Source organism: Camponotus vicinus, unplaced genomic scaffold (assembly GCF_025532165.1).
Source record: "Camponotus vicinus isolate PSW18456_S1 unplaced genomic scaffold, iyCamVici1.0 SCAF_4, whole genome shotgun sequence".
Classification (NCBI taxonomy): domain Eukaryota; kingdom Metazoa; phylum Arthropoda; class Insecta; order Hymenoptera; family Formicidae; genus Camponotus; species Camponotus vicinus.
The window spans coordinates 18,506,954-18,523,769 of NW_028141976.1; the positions used below are offsets into that span (position 1 = coordinate 18,506,954).

At 38.1% G+C, this 16,816-nt stretch overlaps 1 protein-coding gene across 11 annotated transcripts in view; it reads left to right on the forward strand.

Annotated features, from left to right (window-relative positions):
- Positions 1–16,816, forward strand: part of Pdm3 (POU-domain protein pdm3) — a 139,313-nt gene that overhangs the window by 38,921 nt on the left and 83,576 nt on the right. Inside the window, exon 1 of one of the 11 annotated variants that reach the window (XM_083095868.1) lies at positions 11,287–11,378. The exons of 8 other annotated variants lie outside the window; for them this stretch is intronic. The gene's annotated coding sequence lies outside the window, so the exon portion shown is untranslated. Of the gene's footprint in view, positions 1–11,286; positions 11,379–16,038; positions 16,100–16,677; positions 16,726–16,816 lie in introns of those variants that run through there. 2 more of the 11 variants (XM_083095867.1, XM_083095866.1) reach the window with 2 other exon arrangements.

Consider the following 16,816-nt stretch of genomic DNA (forward strand, 5'->3'; position numbering starts at 1 on the left):
GGCGGGTGGTTCCGCGTCGTCGTCGGGCAGGCTCCTCGATTGCGATTAAACATAAAAGTATTATTTCAATCTGGCCCCTCCGCGCGCGTCGGCCGTACATTCTCTCGAATATGTATACGTCACCCCCATCGGCACATACGTACACGACACATACATACGCGTCCACACATGCGCGCGCGTACCTATTCGCGCGACCGATAGATCGGGCATTTTTCCATTAGATTGGAACTTGATTAAATTGAAAATCTGTCAATTTAGGAAAAAGCATCCGACAGCTTATATTGACGGTGGACATTATACGCGGTGGCCAACGAGGCAGAACTCGTTGGCCTGACAACTAGCGGAGATATAAAACCCATCGTCGCGACGATGGACCCGGGATGCACGCCGGGCTGTTTACTTTTTGCTTCCTTTTGCGCCCTTGTAAAATTAATTGCCGGACGCTCTTTGAGGGTGACGCTCGCTTTCGCCATTCTACCGATCGCGGAAATTTGCTCACGGTGTCATTCGTTCAATCTCCACCCTGATATGATTCCGACGCAGCACCCTCTGGTGTTTCCCGCCCTTCTCGTGCCTGTTTCGCTCCCATCGCGAGATAGTCGTCGTTGACGAGGTTTTGTAACGAATGCGTTTATCACGTACACTTTTAAAGGAATAATGTGGTTTCGACGGATTTAATTCGCTCGCGAATTTGCCGTCCTTGGGCAGGCGATCAAACGAAACCGCCGGACGGCCGAGTATATCCGGCAATGAAGAAGAAAAGGCATTCCTTCGTGGTCATTTAACGCGCGTTACATGTAACGCGATCCACATGCTTGATCACCGACACGCTTGAAACGTACGTTACATTCACGGCTCGACCAATATTAATTCAATCGCTTCACGAGAATCTAAAAATTTATTTCAATATATATATATATATATATATATATTTATTTATTAGAGTATTATTTATCAATATATATATATATATATATATATATATATATATATATATATATATATATACAGGGTGACCCATTTTAACTTAGGCAGCCAAATAACTCGAAAAATAAGCAAGATAGAGAAAAATGTTTTAGACAAAAGTTGTATGGTTTCGAGGGGGCCATAAGATGGTATCATTGGTTTGACCTTGAAGAGTCATTTGAAGGTCACGTGAAGGTCACTTCAATTTTTTTAAATGGAACATCCTATATATTTTTGTACATTCTTGTAGCTCATCTCGAGAGCTTTCCAAAACACTATAATTAAGTACCTTTTCGTTAAGTACTTTTTGAGTTATGATGCTTGAAATAATTTCTTAATTTTACATAAACCGTAAAATATCTTGTAAAATATTCATTTTTCGATTACCTTACCTTAATAGTTTTATGTACAAAATAATGAGAGGAATCAATTGGTGTAAAGAAAACACATAGTTGTTTCGAAGAAAAAATATGTAATTTGCAATTAACAATTCCATATTTTTTCTTAAAAACAACTATGTGTTTTCTTTACACCAATTGATTCCTCTCATTATTTTGTACATAAAAGTATTAAGGTAAGATAATCGAAAAATGAATATTTTACAAGATATTTTACGGTTTATGTAAAATTAAGAAATTATTTCAAGCATCATAACTCAAAAAGTACTTAACGGAAAGGTACTTAATTATAGTGTTTTGGAAAGCTCTCGAAATAAGCTACAAGAATGTACAAAAATATATAGGGTATTCCATTTAAAAAAATTGAAGTGACCTTCACGTGACCTTCAAATGACTCTTCAAGGTCAAACCAATGATACCATCTTATGGCCCCCTCGAAACCATACAACTTTTGTCTAAAACATTTTTCTCTATCTTGCTTATTTTTCGAGTTATATGGCTGCCTAAGTTAAAATGGGTCACCCTGTATATTTATTAGAGTATTATTTATCAATATACAGGGTGACCCATTTTAACTTAGGCAGCCAAATAACTCGAAAAATAAGCACACTACGAAAAAATGTTTAGAATCAAAATTTTGTCATTTCGAGGGGGACGTACAATGACGTTAAAATGAGCCCCCCCACCCCTCCCCCTGGGCGGTGAGGGGGGGCAAGTTTGAAATCTTAAATGGGAACCCCTATTTTTTATTGCATATTCGGAATCTTTGGCTAAAAACACATACAATTTGTCTGAAACATTTTTCTCGATTCATGATAGATGGCGCTGTAATCGACGAAATTCAATTTCTTCGATTTCTCTTACTGAGAACCCATGCTTACGATTCTGCAATAAATTAACAATAAAAATACCACGTTTTCATTGTTAATACTCGAAATTAGTCTTAAAACAAACTTCTCATTATTTTTTATTACTCATTAATTACTTCTCAAGAAACTGCTTTTAGCGTAACCCAGGAACAACGTCGTGGACGTAGCAGTTTTCTGTTCCCTTCGGGGTGCTTGATTAACGTGAGTCCCCTCGCCTCTCACAATTCAGGGTGCTTGAACGTGTGGTAACCCAGCCAGTGAAGGCAAGGTCGTGTGGTGATCCAGCCAGTGAAGGCAAGGTCGTGTGGTGACCCAACCAGTTAAGGCAAGGTCAAGTAGTGACCCAGCCAGTGAAGGCAAGGTCGTGTGGTGACCCCACCAGTTAAGGCAAGATTGCATTGTTATCAGCTCTCTCCGCATGGAGGAGATGCTCAAAGTGTGCACCATTATTTTCTAAGGATAACAGTAATCGACAGCGAAAGTTACGTTGTCCATTTTCTAGCATTAAAGGAGTTATAGCTTCACAAGCTCTTCTTATTCTTTCCATCATATTCAATCTTGTCGTTGGAGCTTTACTATACACTGCATCTTTAACGTATCCCCATAAAAAGAAATCAAGGGGGTTCAAATCCGGTGATCTCGGAGGCCACAGAACTGGTCCACCCCGCCCTATCCACCGATTTGGGAACCTTTGATTCAAAAACATCCGTACAATACGAGCATAATGAGCAGGAGCACCATCTTGTTGATACCATAAATTTAGTCTAACTGCAAGGGGAACATTCTCTAGGTATGCTGGCAAATCATTTTCGAGGAATTCTAAATACATTGGACTATTAATTGGACGTTCAAAAAAATGAGGTCCAACGACTTGACCATTGCAAATGCCTACCCATACATATAAACTCCAACGATGTTGATTAAGCACCCCACGATACCAATGTGGATTTTCTGGTGACCAATAGTGGCAATTATGCCTATTGAGACTACCATTGCTGATGAATGTTGCTTCATCACTGAAACAAACATTACTAAAAAAATCTGGATTCTGATCTAACATCTCAAGAGCCCATCTACAAAATTGTACTCTGAGTACGTAGTCGGCCTCACTTAATTCCTGTACCAGAGTAATATGATACGGATGGTAATTGACTGATCGTAACAATCTATGTGCCGTAGTTTGAGGGATTCCCAGTTCTCGTTCTATTTGACGGGTACTAATATGGGAATTTTGATGAACCATAGCCAAAACTGCGAGAAATCTAGGGTCATTATTATTATGAAGTCTATTCCTTCGCCTTTCGCGATGAAGTGGATTATTACGAGATCTCCTTTCAATGTTTATAATTTGTTGATCAGTAGGATGGCGGCGATTTGGAAATCGCTCCGCATAAGTACGGGCAGTAAGTCTGTAATTTCTACCACATTCGCCAAAGGTTATAAGAATATCGACTACTTCTGTAGGCGTATAATTTGCCATTTTACCAGAATTTTATCAGAGTACAAATGTTAAAAAAATACATAAACACTTGTGACTTTGGCACTAAATGGACAAAATTTTGGAGGGATACTTAGAGGAACTCCATCAGATGGAAAGTCCAAAATGTCTCGGTACTTTGGACCATTCAAGTTGCCTAAAGGGCAGGTTACGCTAAAAGCAGTTTCTTGAGAAGTAATTAATGAGTAATAAAAAATAATGAGAAGTTTGTTTTAAGACTAATTTCGAGTATTAACAATGAAAACGTGGTATTTTTATTGTTAATTTATTGCAGAATCGTAAGCATGGGTTCTCAGTAAGAGAAATCGAAGAAATTGAATTTCGTCGATTACAGCGCCATCTATCATGAATCGAGAAAAATGTTTCAGACAAATTGTATGTGTTTTTAGCCAAAGATTCCGAATATGCAATAAAAAATAGGGGTTCCCATTTAAGATTTCAAACTTGCCCCCCCTCACCGCCCAGGGGGATGGGTGGGGGGGCTCATTTTAACGTCATTGTACGTCCCCCTCGAAATGACAAAATTTTGATTCTAAACATTTTTTCGTAGTGTGCTTATTTTTCGAGTTATTTGGCTGCCTAAGTTAAAATGGGTCACCCTGTATATGTGTGTGTGTGTGTGTGTGTGTGTGTGTGTGTGTGTGTGTGTGTGTGTATTTATTAGAACATTATTTATCTATATATCTATATATCTATATATATCTATATCTATATCTATCTATATATATATATATATATATATATATATATATATATATATATATATATATATAGATAAATAATACTCTATAAATAAATATATATACTGATTAAGAATCCGTTTCTTCGATGTAGCTAGACTATGTTCAGCGCACAAATTTAATTTATTCTGATCGTTAGAAACCTTCGAATACATGATCTTGTTCGATTTGCGGTAAATAGGTTAATTAAAATAGCCTTGTTATTTCTTGGTACATTTACATCAATCTTCTCTTTTTTTATCGATTAATTTTAATTATCTTAATCGAATTATCATCAATTATACGTATCTATCGGCACTTATAATTTTTATACACTGTTGGAAGCATGATTTACGATAAAGAAAAATATATCTCATTTTTAAATCTGAAGAAATAATGGATGGAATATCGAGCGTTATCTCGACTGATTTAAAATATCTTGCGACGAGCAATGCTAAGCACAACGTGATTGCAATTCGCTTAACCGTATATGGCGCTATTGTCCGAACTAGTTCGATGTGCAATGCCGTGCAATCGAGAACGTATTACGCTCACGATAAGGTGCCGCGATTGCAGCGGATAATTTAATTGAAAATGCGGTCTGACCTATACGATAATGCTCTAGAGGAATTCCGCGCCAAGGCGGTCATTATTAAGAATGCTTTAAGCATATCGAATGAACTGCTTTTACGATTACTAATACGTTATCATAATTAAACATGTTAATGTTATTTCCCAATACGAACGGTAAAGAGAACAATGCTCATTTTCAATATGGTAAAATTACATTGTTATTAAAATTCATACGAATTAAATTAATAATTCTTCGAATGCACTAATATATATCAGATTTAGACGTATATAAGGCTCCAGTAATTATTAAAAATATTGTTTCGTTAATCGAGGATGGCTGATTTATACATTCGTGCGCCAAAAACTTGATTCTATAGGTAACTCAGCTGAAAAGCTTACACTTTACATTGGTTAACGTTGTTGGAGCAAAGTTTAATCGTATCTCGCGAGTGTCCGGGCGGACCTTGATTAAAGACGATCGCGGGGCGGGAAGAACCGCGGATAAGTCAGAGCGTAATCGCGTACCGGGACGCGGCCTTTTAAAGTAGGAAACTCGCCGGAAACTAGCGGCCGCACAGCACCGAGAACTCCCCGGTGCGGTGCGGTGCCAAATAACAATGTTGGATCTCATAAACAAGGAGACAAGACAAATACCCGCCTGGACGGCGGTTCCTAGGGCGCAGAGTGGACAGAGTCCGTTCTACCGCCCATCCACCCCTCCGGGGATGGGAGACTCTGCTGGTAATTTCACGGTGTCTTGCATCCCTGAGTCACCCCCTCCGTTGCACTTCTCTACACAAGATACTCACGGGTATACGCGATATATGTTAACCGCATTTGTCCGATATGCTTCTGCTATGATCGTCGATTTTTGAATTTCGATCGAATATATCATCTACGTATCTTTCGCAAGTTTGTACGTAAATATCGTTGCTCTTTCGAATCACATTAATATAGTATAGATTTTAAGCAATTGTTTCGTGAACGATACTTGATATTTTCGTAAGTTAAAAGTTTTTGGCAGCATAATTATACAGAATACAGGAGAGATTTATGGCTGTACCAAATATTCAGTTATAATGCGTAGCGAGAGCTTTATCTTGGAGCAAGTACGCGACATCTAGAATGCGGGAAGGAAAGGGAGAGAGGTGGAGGGGTCACTGGGATTTGCGCGAATGGCCGACGACTTAATTGATCGAGGGCCATAAGCGAATTAGGGATGACCAATGTTCCACGTGCGGAGCTCAGGAGTATGGACGGGGGAAGATGCCGAGTTAATTCAATTCGAGGAGGCCCGAGGAGGCTTTTGCGACGTATCTCGCGAGACGTAAATTTGCGTACGTACTCTACGCGTCTGAGATTTCCGCGCAGACCCCTCTTCTCAAGGACGATGGACACTCCAATAAATTGCATCGACGCCTTGGAATTGGTCGTTCCTTCCTCCGTTTCTTCGTTCCTCTTGCTTTTTTATTTTCTCCCTCTGTTGTCCACCGTCCTTTTTCCTCTCCTTTCGTTACTGTACGGCCGCGAGTCATAAATCAAATTATACGTTGAGTGAGATTAGATTTCTGTTTGGCCACGCTCGAATTCACGAGCGGCGGATTCGACGAGGGTAAGGACTGCTGCGGTAGAAACCTTCGCCCTTCCTGTCTTCCGCGCCACCACTCTCTCCCCCTTTAACCCCTCTCCCCTTTTCTGTCGACCCATCCCGCCGTGCCTCGCCTCGGTGTTGCCTGGCGATGGTGCTGCACTACGAGGTCCAACATTAGTTAACGATTAATCAAGGCGCTTGTAGCTCAACATATATCATTAAACTAGTTAGCGAAGTAGGGTCGGCCAAGTGTGCTGACCACTGGCTACACCACCCACCGCCTCGTTCTCTCTCCACCGGTCGGCCCTGACCGAACCCCTTTACCGAGCCCCCTCCGGCTCGTTCGCGTAGCCGATCCAACCCTCTGGCGACGTGCTCACGTACCGAATGGAACTCTTAGAGACTCCAGAAGCGAGTTTAAGCTCGTCGCTCGATGTTTCGTCCGTTTCTGGCGTGTGCCAATTGCTCGTTAAAGCGCGGAAACGGGAAAACACTTCGGCACACGGTCGACGGGGCTTTGCACTTTGACTCGCTAATGCTAAAATGAATTTTCGTTGTGTCCAAGATGTCGATAAGAAGTAAGATTTCGGACAAAAGCTCGTAGGGAAAATATTCTGCTTCTCTTAACACGATTGAATTAGGCGTATTGGAGAATACATTATATCGACGTAATTTATGCAGATTGGTAAACTTGTCATAAATAGTACAATACGCCGTTATTTAGAATTTCGCGAAATCTTGATGGTATTCTATCTCCTTCTTGGACTGACCTTGTCTCGGATCTTCTCGCTTTTCCATACACCCGCCCGCGTTTCGTCTCTTCCAGTTTTAACCATCAGGAGACGGCTGCATAGCCTCCCGTGCGCCCCTTATAAATCCTGCAGGACTCCTGCAGGCACTAATGTACGACTGTTTGCGGGTATAACTTGGCCCCGACACGAAGGATAGGGGATGGTGTTTCCAGTACATGCTAAGCCGGGGCTAAAGGCCCGCTAGACCAAGCCATTCCTCACTGCCCTACAGACTTACACCTCCGCCCCCGTATGCTTGTCTTTGCTTCTTATCCCTAAGCAAATGTGGTCACCGCGAAGAGGGCGCAGGGATTTATTGATGGATTTACGACCTTGATGTTTGGATCTTGGAGTAAGACGAATGGAATCTTGAATTCGCAGCCTGTCACACGTGTTTAAACTTTGTCTCACGTATCTCAGAAACAATGCCAATAACCATTATCATATTTTACACTTAAGCAATTAATTTAATCAAATTTTGAATCTTTAGTTAAAAAGAGTTGCAAGACTAAAAGAATTAATTTTTATATTAAAGAAAGAAAAAGATATGAAAAATGACACATACAATTTATAAATGATTTGTTTGATATATTTTGCCTCGTAAAAAATAATTCAAACAAAACAGCAAGAGACAAAAGCAATTTATTCTGTAGAATCGATGAGCTTGTTTGATGACCTACGAAAGATACCATCCGGCAGATTATCGACGTTTCGCGATGGAGCAGAAATCCGAAGGGGCCAGACACATTAATACCGTCGCAGGGAATCACTTGGCAAAGTTATTTGACCACCACTGTTCATCCTGGGAGATGGTATTAAATCCCCACCCCTCCCACCATCCCGTACCTCCAGTGGTCCGGACAGACTTGTACCAAGGACCAGAGCGAGCTAGGCACCAGTGTCCGGCGGTGTCGTCGGCAAACGTTTGCTCGACAAACAAACTCAACTCCCGTCTCTGCTTCACCATTGCGCGACTCTGTTTTACTATATAAATGAGATGGTCACCCTAAGTATAGGGTTGAAAGGGATGATACTGCACGAGTGTGCGTCTCGTCGGTGCCACCCAGTCGCTCTTCAGAGGCGACTGTCACCGTCGATCCTTCGTCTCTGGCCTCCGAGTTTCATGCGAAGGGATAGGAGACGAATGATAAGAAACAGGTTCGTTGTCGTCGAAAATGTTCGTCGTATATTTCTTGTTCATCAGCATTTCATAAAGCGTGCGACACGAAATCGCTGTTATAGTTATTTTGCGCAATTGAATATCTTAGAAAAATAATTATTAAATGTCTGCGAGTTTTAATAAGATACGAAGTGATAGCTTGTTTTATGGTATTGGAAATTATGGTATTGGAAATATCAATATATCTGAACCTATCAAAAATGTCTGCATTGTAATAAATTGACAATTAAAAATATATTCAGTTCAAAAGCATTGAGCGCAATGTTGCGTTAATAAAACAGAATATGATTAATAAGTTTTCCCGTGGTACTGTAAAAATTTCGATCGAAATTTATTCGATAAATAATGAAATTAATTTACGAATTAGCTTTGTTTCACGTTCGAATCCATTTATGGTTATTGCAAGGTGTTCGTTACGTAACAGAGAACAAATATGGAAACAATCTTCGTGCCTGGAGGATGAATTTCATTGCGAAGTTAGTGACCGTTCGGCTGCCCAAGAATAATATAATCCTCCGGTGTGCGCCGAGACTACTCTGTATTAATGTTTGCCCCGATATCTGTAAACAGGCATTACCTGTATCTCTGGACCGAGGTGTAACCATCCGCTGGGCGAGCTCATAGTAGATTTGAACGTTAGCCCGCCACAGGGATTAGAAACTTCCTACAGCGAGGTCACCGTACATACTGTTTGCGTTTCTCTATCGGTGCCTCGTGGAAAGGAAAAGAGGAATACGTGGTTGGGTGGCCTGGATCTACGGGAGTAACAGACGGATTCGAAACTAAAATAATACGAGCGTCAGCTAAAGAAATTTTGCGCATCGCGCGCGATCTCGCTCCTTCAACATTGAAGCTGACGATTTTATCTCGATATATTCAATTGAATTATATAGCAATTAAAATATTTTTCAAAGCGATCCATTAGCCATGCAAGTGAAAAATCATTCGTTGAAGATGTAAAGATGTAGAGCTCCGAATGAACAAGACGCCGTCTATAAGAATTTATTGCAAATGACAACACACAACAACGAGCGATGACACGTGAGCATTATCGTAGACAGAGAGTGGCCGGTTTCGTTCACGCGTCTACGTGTTACGCGTGCGTGTACGCGACCGGACGGTTAACTGACGCGGCATATTTACATTGTGTGGTGGTGCAATTAAGCCTCGTATCCGGCGTCAAGCGTAGGAAATTCCGTGCGGACTAACACCTTGCTCCTTGCATTCACGCGCCTGCTTGCGTCCTGCCTGTATCCTGTCGTCCTCTTTGCGACGAGCATGGTATGCGAAACTTCAACCTTTGCACTTCATCTTTTATAGATATGTGAAGTTCGAAAGAAATTATATCTGTAATTATTATAATTAAATAATTTAAAAATGAAGCACATGAATCTTTGTTCAATTTAAATCCCCACATATAAAATAAACTTTGTACTAATATCAATATATTAAATATGTATATATATATATATATATATATATATATATATATATATATATATGAAAAAATTACAGAGAAAAATTGTCAAAACAAAGATAAAGTGTATTATATTAAACTTGAATAATTTTAATTTTAAAATGTTTATGCAACGATTTTATAGCGTTCTAACAATTTTTTTATCTTGCGCGATATAAATAATTTTATAACACTATATAATAAAATGCCAATTTTTTTGTAGCAAATTACTATTATTACATTTTTTTAATTTTACGCTTTAATATATTAAAGGAATATTATCTTTTTTCATATACACGTATTGTTTAAATTCTCAGATAATTTTTGAAATAGCAATGTGGAGCTATAAATAAATGCATGTATATATGAATTCCGCGAAACCATATATACATAGGTATGCTGCGAGAGAACTACTTCGATCACGGTCCATCGATCCCGTCTATATTGCAGAAGATATAACTATTCCTAAGGCTCGTAAGGGAATTCCGCAGGCTGCTTTGAATAGGATGGGAATCGTTCGGGAAAACGTTGCGGGGAATCGTTAGCGTACTCTCCAGAAGCGAACATATCTTACCAATGATTATCTCCTGCGTGCAATATGATCGATTATTTGCCGAAAATCTCAATTTATTTCAAGTATTGCAATAAGAAATAGCATTGACTTCGTAGAAGACGCGTAAGCTCTGACGTAACATGCTAATTATGAATATTTCATGGAACGATTTACGAAGAAGCATTTGTTAAAGAGAAGTGAGAATTCGTCGAGTGTACATAGTATGATAAAAACCATCACAAATATCATTAAAAACATGCCTGGCAAAAATCTCTCTCTCTCTCTCTTAAAAGCGTAATATTATTAATTTTATAATTAAAATGAGTGATTTATCATCGTATTATCATCGTATTATTTCATATTTTAATGAATAATCAATAAATTATAGCAAAATATTTTGATAAAACTTTACGCACATATTTTTTTTTAATAGAACAACATTTGCAAACTATTGTACATGAGTAAATAATTCCCATTTGATAAAGCGGCGTACCAAAGGTGTATCAGTTGAAAAATAATTTACGTAAACGATTAATATTCATTCGAGCTCTTTCCTTTTTGCAAGTTGTTAGTATGCGTTTATTGCGACGCAAAGAAGCGCGAGAAGCGTCGCGCAAACTTGATAATCACTATCGTCTCTTGTCGACTTATCGTCTCGCTATCTCGCATCGCAGTGCGCGTTTGTCGTTAAGCCGGCTCTGCCAACATTTTGTAATTGATTGGAGCAAAATACAGTCGTGCAAGGGGCAGGCCAGGCAATCGGTGGGACAGGCCGCGAGATCCAGTAAGTCAAATTTTCCCGTCAAGCGACGGCCGCTCGTCCGTGTACATGACGTTTTAATAACGGTTCGTGAGCGATTGAAAATGTCAATCTACATCGCTTTCGCGGAGAGCGTGCGTGTAAACGCGCGTGCACTACATTCGCGATGCGTGTGAAACGCTCGTCGAAGACTCCTCGTATCTGTTAATCGTCGTCGTTTAAGAGTTACGCTCGATCTCGTGTGTTCACTTAACGCCTTGAAATCGTCAAGATGTTTCTCTCCAAGCAATGTTCCGCTCCTGCTTTTTAGCACATTATTACCTCGCAAAGTCGATATTAGGAGGGATTTTATTGATATGGAGTCGTTTCTCGCGGTAAACTCGCGTGTCGAGCGCGCCAATCGACCGGACAATATTTAATATACGATCAACTTTTTCATTTCTGGATTGGATAGTAGCATATTCCGTTTCCCGTAAAATTTTTTTATAAAATACGTAATTATTTTATATTGCAATAAAAGAGATTTTTTTGCCGAGATAAAAAGTAATAAAAAATTTCATATTAATTTTTAAATACGGAGCGTAAATTTTTCATCGAAACACGCGGAAACAAGGGGGTTACTGGTTTAGATACATTTATATATTATGCAGTACATGTAATTACTCTGCAATAAAAGAGATTTTTTTGTCAAGATAAAAAAATGATAAAAATTTGTATTAATGTTCGAAATGTATTCTCGAAACTTAATTTTCGCTGTTGGCCATTTTTAAGATAGATATAGGATGATATTTTTTTTCCCGCCATAATAGAATTATTTTCTCTTTTCGTTTGAATGAAAGTTAGGAGGTATACGCAATAGTTTACGTTCTGGCTTACAATCGAAAATGGCATTAACTAACTCTAATTATCGCGTAAAATTCGCGTGTAATTTTTTTTCTACGATTTTAATTTAGAATATAAATAAATAAAGAATATATTTTAATCGCGATTATATTGGCAATTGTGAAAATTAATTAATAATTAATTGAAAATTAATTAAAACGCGAACCGACGTCGTACAAAGTAAGCAAACAAAAAATATTTATTTGCTTATTGCTTATCGCTATTTTTCCGTGTGTCTTAAGAAGTTAAAATTAAATTTGAAGTCAAGCTGTCTCATGTTTCGATAATCAATTGTATTCAAATGCCACGTCGGGCATCGGTCAGAAAATGACGATGCTCGAAACAATAGCGGCGAGGATACAAGCGAGAGGCGGTATCGCCCTCGCGCGAGTTTATCTGGTCCGTTTTATCTTTTATTAGCATCCCGTAGAAGCTATTTCGTAGCCCTTTCTCTATCGCTAAACCTATCCAGGCAGTTTCTCCGGAGTCTCGGCCGTTCCGTAGCCGAGCAGGAGTACCAGAAGTGCGTATTTACGAGCGTTCTCGTCCATAAAGCAACCTCGCGCCTGATTTTGATACATTCTCCACTCCGAGCACTATCTCACGCGCAAATACGACCTACGTAGCCATACACTTAGGATTTATGGTGATGCTGCGCGCGTAAGCGATAGTTTTGTTTTGTATTCCATGTATTTCAAATTCCTATCTCTTTCTCTCATTTTTTTTTTTATTCATTATTCTTTGCGAATTCTTAAAGACATTGAACAAACAAAGAAAAAATGAAAAAAAATACATAATATATATGCACATGTCTTGCAAGAGTTGCGTTCGAACGGAATTAAAAGTCACACCGACACAAATACTTTAGACCCTTTTTTGCATAGCTGACTTTTAAAATATAGAATTTTATATTTTGTAATTGAAATTTTAATGACGAAATTGGCAATCGTGAATTGTTGCGATTATTATTAATAATAACAGAAAATCAATATACAACATTTATTACGCCTGTTAGGAGGATGCAAACTTTAGAAATATATGCTGTGAAATTTAAAACGACGCAGCAGAGGAATATGTGTTGCTGAAACATACATTAGGCACTGGAGATATAACGACAGACTGACGCAGGCAGGAATAAACACACGGCAAGCATGAAGCAACCCTCTAACAGCAGCGAATATGCAGCTGCCACTCCGAGATATATTTTCGTATTCGATATAAAACTTGGCATAAATCGATAATATATTGTTCAATTGCACTATTTTGGTATACATGTCAGAAATTATGCACAAGCAAACCATATAACGTATTAAATAAATTAATATATATGCTCTTGGCTACTTGGACCATTTATTAAAATTGCATATTGAGCATCACCATATGTTATCGTCCCGATTTCGCAATTTATTCTAAAATGTAGCGAATTACAATTAAAAATCCAGAGATCGCCTCGAGAGTCATACAGCATACGTGCATATTTTATCAGAGACGTCATTGGTAGAAAGAAAATGAAATGTTGCAATCTTGTCGTTCAAATATACGTTAGATATCGAAGAAAAAAAGAAAAAATTATGATTCAGATGGGGTCGTGTTTATGCAGGAATAAATGCATGGGAAACGCGAAGCGCCGATTCTGATATTGAATGTGTATTGGACACGGGGCATCTCTCGTCCGAAGTTTCTCGCGCGGGTGTACACGCGTATATATATAAAGCGTCTGTGCATATCGTAATCACAATATTATGCTGGAATTGGGAGGGCCGGCTTTCCCATTTCTATTTTAATGGCATCGGGGATTTCAAACGGGACTGAGCCAAGCGTCGCGTAATAACTTGTATTCCGTCGAAAAAAAAATATCAGAAAAGGCCCTGGCAAGCCGGTTACACTCCTCGTTTTTCATTTAATGCTTCTTATTGAAGCGTGGATTCATGGCGTTTAAATGTTAAACAAACGCGCGCTCGCGTCTTATTCTTGCTTGAATTTTTTCTTATCTCTTGTTCGCGTTAATTCGCGATATTATCGGAAATTTCGCAGGTAGAGTACGATTGTATCGTAAATATTTTCTGAATAAATGTTTAATCGTGATCAAATCGTGATCAAAAGCTCCAAGCGATCGTTTAGATAAATCTGTCTATCTAATGTATTCATTTGTGTGAACGGATAGTTTAATTACCAACAGCTTTCTCACGTCCATACGATATCGTTCGCGTGTGTAAGAAAATGGATCGATCGTTGCATGCCGAGTGGTTGTTTAGAAAGTTCCATTTTATTTCTTTCGTGGAACTTTGCGCGAATAAAGACGGAACGGATACCGAAACGGGACAAATGGTGCACAGCATTAGCATAATGTATGTCGCAATTATCGTTATAATTGCCCAAGTTGTTGGCAACTGATTTCAATATACGCCCGCTTCACGTTCACTCTCCAAGGATACAAGGCGTTCCTTTGAGAACAATTTACAGACATAAAACTTTTTATTGATAAGATTGTATTCAAGCCTACATAGTAATCGATTAAATATCTATAGAAGAAGAATTATAAATATAATGATAAATTCTTGAACGTCGCCAGTAGATAAAATAAATGAAAGTAATTTAAATCGATCACACTGGCAATTTATTGGTTGAAAATGTATCACAACGTTTCGACCATGGGTTTTGGTCCTTATCAAGTGAACTAAAATTATTACACAAATATAAACAGTAAATAAATTACAATAAAATGTGAACAAAAAATGGAAAAAATTATATACATATAGTATCTTAGGTAACTAATACATGGTGAGAAATAAAGAAATCACTGTGTCAAAATTCAGTCATGTCAACCTCTCGATCCAACACAAAGAGAAAGACTAAACCACCTTTATTAGTCTTTCATAAATATTGTTTAAACTTTCAGTGTTCTTTTGTAAGTTAACAGTGTTGTCAAACTTTTTGATGAAAAATTTTGATGATTTTCGTATTAGTTTTTTGGACACGACTGTTATTCGTTCGGAGGGTCGGCTTTTGACGGATTGGTACAGAAAACCTACTTGTTCTAATAGATACATTAATTTTTATTCCAAGCATCCGTTTAAATATAAAATGAACACCATTTACAATCTTGTTGACCGCGCTATTTTATTATCCGACGTTCGATTTCATTTTAAGAACATTGATATTATTAAACAGATTCTTTTCAACAACTGTTTTCCAACTCAAATTATTAATCGTTACGTTAAAAAAAGACTAGAATTTTTAAAACATCGCGACAATGTAAATATGAATATGGAATGTGATAATGCGACTACACCTTTTTATATTTCTTTACCGTTTATGGGCTTGAGTGATGAGATTAGTCGCCTTTTCAAAAATGTGAGTCTTAATGTTGTCTATAATGTACCTAATAAACTGAATGCATTAATTAAACGTGGAAAAGATAGATTGCCTATTAATAGCAGGACTGAAGTTGTTTACAAGTTGGACTGTAAAAATTGTAATATGTCATATATTGGCCAAACAAAAAGATATTTAGGCACTCGCGTCAAAGAACATTGCAACAACATTAAATTGCACGAAAGCAATCTTTCTGTGGTTAGCAAACATAAATTGGAACTTAATCATGACTTCGATTGGTCAACACCGGTTATTCTGCACAATGAGAGACATGTGAGAAAGAGAGAAATTGCTGAAATGTTTTTCATCAAAAAGTTTGACAACACTGTTAACTTACAAAAGGACACTGAAAGTTTAAACAATATTTATGATAGACTAATAAAGGTGGTTTAGTCTTTCTCTTTGTGTTGGATCGAGAGGTTGACATGACTGAATTTTGACACAGTGATTTCTTTATTTCTCACCATGTGTTAGTTATCTAAGATACTGTATGTATATAATTTTTTCCATTTTTTGTTTACATTTTATTGTAATTTATTTACTGTTTATATTTGTGTAATAATTTTAGTTCACTTGATAAGGACCAAAACCCATGGTCGAAACGTTGTGATACATTTTCAATCAATAAATTGCCAGTGTCGTCGATTTAAATTACTTTCATTTAATTATAAATATGTATATCTTATTTTATTGTAAAATTTTTAAGCAAAATTTCGTTTTGTCGTCGTTAATATGCGCCGTCAAATTGGCTTGATAAAATTAAGAGAGATATACATTTCGATCAAATCAAAATTTCATTGAGCCAATAATATGAAAAAGTGCTAAATAATGATGCAATTAGAAATTAAAGGTATCGAGTGTTGATGCGTCGAATACGGAAATGGTGTCGTTGCCGATTGTTTTACAGGATGGAAAGTTCTTGAGACAGCGGAGGATTAAAAGTTTACTTCGCTGGTAGACGAGGGGGCTGGCGGTTGGCAAGAATGACTCCGAGAAGTTAAGATCCATGAGAAAGGAGTCTGTAAAGTTGCTGAAACTTTTTAGCAAGAATTAATCACCGGAAGATGGTGACTGGTCCTTATTAAATTGCGACCTCGCCATTTATTTCGATGCGGTTAGTCCAAGCGATTCAATTTGCGGCCGCGGCGTTGTGCGAGTAAATTACGTTAGCTGACATTATCACCATTGATGTTATCCACCTTTTG